We start from the raw sequence: 7030 nt of genomic DNA, 5'->3' as shown, positions 1-7030 counted from the left end.
CTATTGTTCTCTGGCCATAAACACTCAGTTGGAAAGTATAGGTCGGTACTTCAGGCAGCTGGGAAATTAAGGGAGTATTAGGGAGTACTTTCTGTCCAACTCTGGCCCTTGGCAGCTCTTTCTCTACACATCAGCATTTTTGCAAACAAAGGCCCTTTGCAAAAGCAGACACATAGGATTTTCAATAATAAGAAGCATACATGAAAATCCCTTTAAAACTACGTCTCTCTCAGTAATAATCCTTCTCTTTCTGCAGAGGTTGTAGGCAAATAGCAGATGACTCAAGTTTTTGACTTCAATTAATTATGGTTTATGATGCCAAATTAGTTTTTTAGAATAGAAATTAGAAAGGAAATACATTTCTGAAACTGAAAAGAAAACCATCAGCTAAACCAGCATTTGTTGCACCTTGTTGCTAAAAGATTCATGTAAATATCGAAAACAGCCACTAGGTGGCATTCAGAACCCTTTTACTTTTACCAAATATTTCACAATTCCAACATTGAGCTGCTAACTGGACCCTATTTTGGGTCATGACCCACAGTTTAAGAGGCTTTGTTCTAACTCACCATTCAAACCACTGCACCATGTGGGCTCTCTATTGACCCCTAGAGGAATTAATTCAAAACTGAGTTATAAAAGCAATCAAATTTTCTCCCATTTCTTTACGTGTTTCAACAAATAGTTGGCTTCATCTCTGAATAAAATCCAGTTCTATGGAGGTTTTTTAAAGCATTTGCCCATATACATCTGGAAAGAATTATTGAACAACTTCTAGCATATACCAGATTTAAGTATTTTGTAAGATTTACCTTTTGTTACCAACATATATTTTAAAAACAGATAAGAGGATTGATCTGTTATACCATGTTACAACCTTTAGATAATATGCTGAAGCAAAGTATACAAAGGAAACTATTGCGTAAGATGTAATAATGCCACAGGAAAGAGGATGGATGCATTCTGCACTCTTCTCCCAATAGATGCCACTGCATTTTTTCTTTCCAGTCATTGCTAATAGGATGCTCATGGAAAAAAGAGGGAATGTGGTGATCTTACAAGCTCCCTTGATATCATTTTACAGCCATCATTAGACTGGTTTTTAGTTTCCCAGCTTCAGCTATAAAATGTAGGAATCATTTATCATGGGTTAGTGCTTTTAGACCTGTCTATTCAGGAAAAGATAAGATAGTATCAACTTTCAAACTCTGTTAATTAAAGCTTTTAAGTACATTATGAATGAAATGTCAAGAGATGACACTCACTGGGGGGAAAGATCTTTAAGTGATGTCTTCAAGGATTCACTGTTCTTAGAAGTGAACTAGTCCTTAGAAATATGAAGCCCTGTAGAAGAAAGGGACTTTTTAACAGCATGAATTATATAAAGTAATTTCCAGCATACCGAGCACAGATAAAGATGATAACAAAGGGAAATGGAAGAAAATGTTAGCATTCTGGCAAAGTACAACATGCCAAACTTGTTTAATTGCAAATGCAGGCTGGAATTGTAATGAGGATGGTAAACATTGGCTCTGTTTTATATCTACCTGGGGCAATTTTTGCTTTTCTGTTAACAGCACATAGAGATTCCTAACATTTTATGGTTGAAAGTGCAGCCAACAGAATCTTTAGATAGTTTGATAAACATAAAAGCAAGTAGAATGTGGGCTGAATTTTATTGTCACATACTGAATGAAATTTAGATTAGTGGTTTAAAGTACTGGTCAACACACAATTCTCAAAGCAGTGTGTATAGAGCAGTGGTGGGGGAATAAACAGAAGGTTGCCCTTAACAATTGAACTCTGCAGTGGGATGTCTGAGAAGGCTGTCATCAAGGTCAGACTGGATGTGTGAAGAACAAAAGACAAGCTCAACTGAGGCAAAAAGATTCCAGTGAAAAGTCCATCTCAGCAGTACTCTGTCATCCAAATGGTTGATACAATGAATTGTATAAATCTGTATGATCAAAATTTATTTATCTATAGTGTCAGGAAGTGATTTGAGGGTATAATTGTAATGTATTTAAAAACACAGATAAAATTAAAAACTTGGCACCACACTAAATGTCCTTTGAACAGGAGCTGGCCAGTTGGAGTGTCTCTGGTGTTGCTGTAAGAAGGTCCTCCATTGTGCATGTGGCAGGGCTCAGACTGCAACGTACTGTAGTAGATGGTCAGTGGTTTGCTCTTCTCCATACTCACATGTTGTGGCCCCATTTCTTAAGGTTGGCTCTGCATCTCGTGGTGCCAAAGCGCAGTCTGTACAACACCTTCCAAATCACCCAGTCTTCTGTGTGCCAAGGAGGGAGTCCCTCATTCGGTATCAGTCATGGCTTGAGGTTTGGGGTTTTAGTCTGCCACTTTTGGACTCTCGTTTGCTGAGGTGTTCCTGTGAGTATCTCTGTAGATCTTAGAAAACTATTTCTTGATTTAAGGCATTGGCCTGCTGGCTGATATCTGAACAGAGAATGGGCCAGAGATGTCACTGCCTTGATTCTTCCATTACTGGCTGCTACTTCCCAGTGGATGTGAGGTGATGCAATACAAACCAAACAGTATAATTTCTCAAGTGGTGTGGAGAAATGATACCGTATGATCAAAATGGTGAATCATTGTTCCCTTGCGGCATAGTCATGAATCCGTGTCTCTGCAGAACCTGTGGCCATGTACTTCTATCAGTCCTTACCTGCATAGCAAATGATCAGGAATGATGGAAGTTGTAGTTAATGGCAACCAGAGAGTGAGAGCTTCTTCACCCAATTTTACAGGTAACAAAAACCTAACGGTAACCATATATGTAGGGCAGTGACCTTATATTTCTATTTGTGTTGAGCAGTGTGACAGATCTCCTCTTAAGGTTGATTCCACGATTCCAAACCCTTGGGGTCCTATCACTCACCTCACCCCTCTTTCCCTCAAGATCTCTCCCTGATTGGACATTTGGCCTTAAGGTGAAAAATAGCTACCAGAATTGATAGATGGGGTTCAAGCTAGCTTTCTATGATGATCAAAATGATGTTGGGTCTGTCTGAAATCATTAGAAAAGACCAATATTATATAAAAGCTGTAATTATGAGGCAAGTTGACCTTCACTTTTCTCGATTTGTGAGCAAGACAAAGTGCTCAATTCAATAGAATTCTGTAGAAGCAATTAATTATAATAGTTGGCCTTTAATATCTAGAAGTCACTGTTGCTTTTATAATAGTACACTAGAGGGTGTATGTGTACTGCAGACGAAGGTTACTGCTCGAAAACAATTTCCTCACAAAATAACAGTGTGGAGTTCTTTGATAATTTCTGCATTTCCAGAAACAAAATAGAAAATGAAGTCAATACATACATTCTAAATTTTAGGATACATGTTCTGCAACATGTTATTGTTGAAGGATTTCATGGCTGGAATCACTGGGTTGCTGGGAGATATTTGGGCTGTATGATCATGTTCCAGCATCATGCTCTCCTAATGTTTCACCTGCATCTGTGGCTGGCATCTTGTAGTGAGGCAAATGGAGTGTATACCTGTGGAATGTCCAGGGTGGGAAAAATAACCATTGTCTATTTAAAGCAAGTGTGAATGTTGCAGTTAGCAAGTTTGAATTAGCATTAGAGTAGCCATGCAATTTGCAGAGTCAATCAGTGAGGGTATCTTCATAGAGGAGCCTGGCTTTTGCTGCTTGGAGACATCCTCTGTTTGTGAGATGTTAACTGGCCCTTGATTGCTTGTTGTCTGGAGTGGTCCAGAATGTCTGTGTTCTCAAATAATATTCTGTATCCAGGTTGGTTTAGTATGTGCTCTGCTATAGCTGACTTCTCTGGTTGAATTAGTCTGCAGTGCCTTTCATATTCTTTGATTCATACCTGGGTGCTGCGTTTAACTGAACCTAACAATTGGATTTAGGTCAATGTCTTAAATATATAAGTTCCCAAGTGAATATCTGGGCAGAATATCAACTCTAGGAGCTGAAAGGGAGAGGACTATTGTTTTCCCCACTTGTCTTACTGTGGACTTCCAACAGACACCTGGTTGCCATTGTGGCAACCAATATGTTGGACAGAATCATTTGGTCTAAACAAGTGGGGCTGCTGTTATGTTCTGAAGCTGCATACTTCTTTTGGTTCTCTCCAGATATGATTTAATAGCTATGTCCTCTTGAATTTATCTCTGGGGTCTGTTGAAGAATCTTCAACTATGTCATAAACCTCCTACTTGTGTGAAGTGAGAAGCATACTGAGAATACATCCAAAATGTGTAGCACTTTTAACTGGCCTTTGTCGGATAATCGTGGATGGAAATGTCGTACATATTGCTTGGGATATTGCTATTCATCTTCTAGTTGTGGAAATCTCTATAGCCTCCTAAGTAGATCCCAAAGTTCATAGGAATGCAACTGAAAACTATCAATATGCTGATTTTATAATATTGTCCTACAAAATATTTCATTTCTCCTATGCTGAAAATGGAGAAGTCCAGCAATGCTTTCAAGAAACGGGGTAGTATAAGAAGAAAGGTAGGGGCTTTTGGAATGGTCCCTCATTGACTTCTCTCTGCCTTTGCTTTCTTGAGCATAGACTGCTACTCTTAGATCTGACTCCCTTTCCACTTGCTCATTTTCCTTTCTATAGTCTATCCTGTTCATGTGGTTGTACATGCCCTTCTGTATTTATCAAATAGTGTCTTCATAGTTTAAACCAAATTCTTCAAAAACAAAAAACACCCTGAGCAACGAGTAATGTGTCATTTTTCAAAGTAAATACTAATGTGCTAAAGGATTGTTTTTTTCATAAAATAAAGAACCAACATGTTCTGACTTGACCTTCCTATGAAAATATTTTCAGAAGGCAGAGTATGTTTTGTACTGGGTATCCAGTACAATACATACTCCTGCCTTCTGAAAACATTCTTGTAGGATACCTTGTTCTTCACTGCTCCTTTCTCCACAGACATTTTAATGGCCAAATGAGGATCTCATGATGTGTGTGTGTGTGTGTGTGTGTGTACTGTCTCATGGCAATGAGCCCAAGTGCATAATGGGAAAATTAAGCATACTTCCTTCCTTGAATTTCCTAGAGTACATTCTAGGCTTTCTATTAGGTGTCACAGGAAACATCAATGGGTTTTCCGCAGTGTTCATTATCTTAAATGCTTCCAGTCTTGTCTAAAGATGTATAATGAAACACTCTTGTAAAAAGTTAGGTCAGTCTAATCAATGCTTAGATAGAAGACTGCCTGGAGATCCTGATTTTGAATTCCATGATGAAAGAAATCTGGGGAATAAATGTAAATCAACCCAGATTAACGACTCTCTCTTTTAAAAAGTTGCATTAGTTATATCCTTTTGAACTTTGGAATAGTTTTCATAGGTATCAATTTGTTAGATTAGACCAGTGTGTCTCAAACTGTACTAGTCTAGGTGTTTTGGACTTCAGCTCCTAGAAATCCCAGCCAGCTTACCAAGTGTTAGGAATTGTGGGAGCTGAAGTCCAAAACTTCTGTAGGAACACAGTCTGAGAAACTCTGGATTAGACAAAGAAAGTACACTATTTGTAGACTTCATGTGTCTTTCCTCCCTCTCCCTCAAAACCGAGTCCTGGCTTTTTTTTTACACCATTATGTGGATCTCTTTTGCCACCAAAATTTTGTTCACAACACCCAAATCCCAGAAATTCAGGGAAACATAGCCCACAAAGAATAATAATTGGTGGTTAATTTATTGGCAGTACCAGGAGAATCCAGCTCCTGCTGGTTTATGGTTTTGGGGCAAAACATCTGAATCACTGATTCTAGATTCCAAGTTCAGGGTTAATCTAAAATATGTTGATGTTTCCTATTCCAGTTTAAGGAACCAGTGACTGAGTTTTATTTTGCCACTGGGAATGTCACAGTATTTTCACCAGGGTAGAAGACTAGTAAAGGAGATACTGTGTAAGCCACAAGGTCCACATAGCTCTGGCCTCCAGCACTTTGCTACCGCTCTGCATCTTTTTGCTGCTGAAGGTAGCTGTTGTCTTACTGTAGCTGTCTGAAGAAGAAATATGTATACTTAACAATATACAGTTTAGCAATTTAGTTGAGGTTCATAAGCACAATCCATTCTAAGTTTGGTAATGAAACCCTATTTTTTATTATTGTAATTTACTAATTTTAATAATTGCAGTTGAAGTTCACAAAATCTCATTTGTAGTGATAAAGACCTTTATGGAACTTGGAGCATCTCTCTCACAAATTTTCTCCCCATCAATACAAAAATTTCTTGTGGAAACGAACTCTCTTAAAATGCAGTGTTGCCTAAACATGTTAGAATACTAAATGTTACATTTTGGGGCACAATATAAAAAGCCTATGTTGAAAAGATCTCGTATGCATCCTGCACATGCAGAATGGGTAAGAAATCATTTTTCTCCATTAGAACACTGATATTGTGAGGACTGATGTTGAACAGAGGTACAATATTTGCTTCTCTTCCTTTGTTTAAAATTAAAGGAATATATGTTTCAGAAGTCATGCAAATGAGTTTTGTCTTCCTTTCCTCTTACTGTCAAACGAAGTTTGCTTCAGCTCTCAACTTCACAAAGAATTTGTCATGGACAGGAAGAATATACCATACCTTGTGAATATATAACTTGTAGTCGCCCCTTAGGAAGGAAAAAAAAGGAAAAAAGAAAGAAAAGAAAAGGAGTCCTTTCATCAAGCTCAGTTTTCCTCACTGTTTTATTTCACTTAAAACATCACTCAGGACCAAGTGGTATTTGTCAGTAGTAATTGGCAAAGGCTGCAGGCAGTTTTCAAGGCTGTCTGGGTGGAAAATCTCAAAGCAGTTGTCTGTGTTGAAAGAAAATATTACATTTGATCTTTCCCCCCTACCCTCCCTCAATCGCACAGACATGATGTATGTCTGCATTCCAGAGGTTGAAGAGTCCTTGTTTTTAAATGTTAGGAAATAGCTTTTCTTTAGCAATGTACAGTATTGTCTGGGAAATAACCACAATGTACATACAGTTATTTTCTGATTCCCTTCACAAAAGGTTCAT

The sequence above is a fragment of the Anolis sagrei genome, chromosome 3 (genome assembly GCF_037176765.1).
Source record: "Anolis sagrei isolate rAnoSag1 chromosome 3, rAnoSag1.mat, whole genome shotgun sequence".
Lineage (NCBI taxonomy): Eukaryota > Metazoa > Chordata > Lepidosauria > Squamata > Dactyloidae > Anolis > Anolis sagrei.
This window is presented reverse-complemented; position numbering follows the sequence as displayed.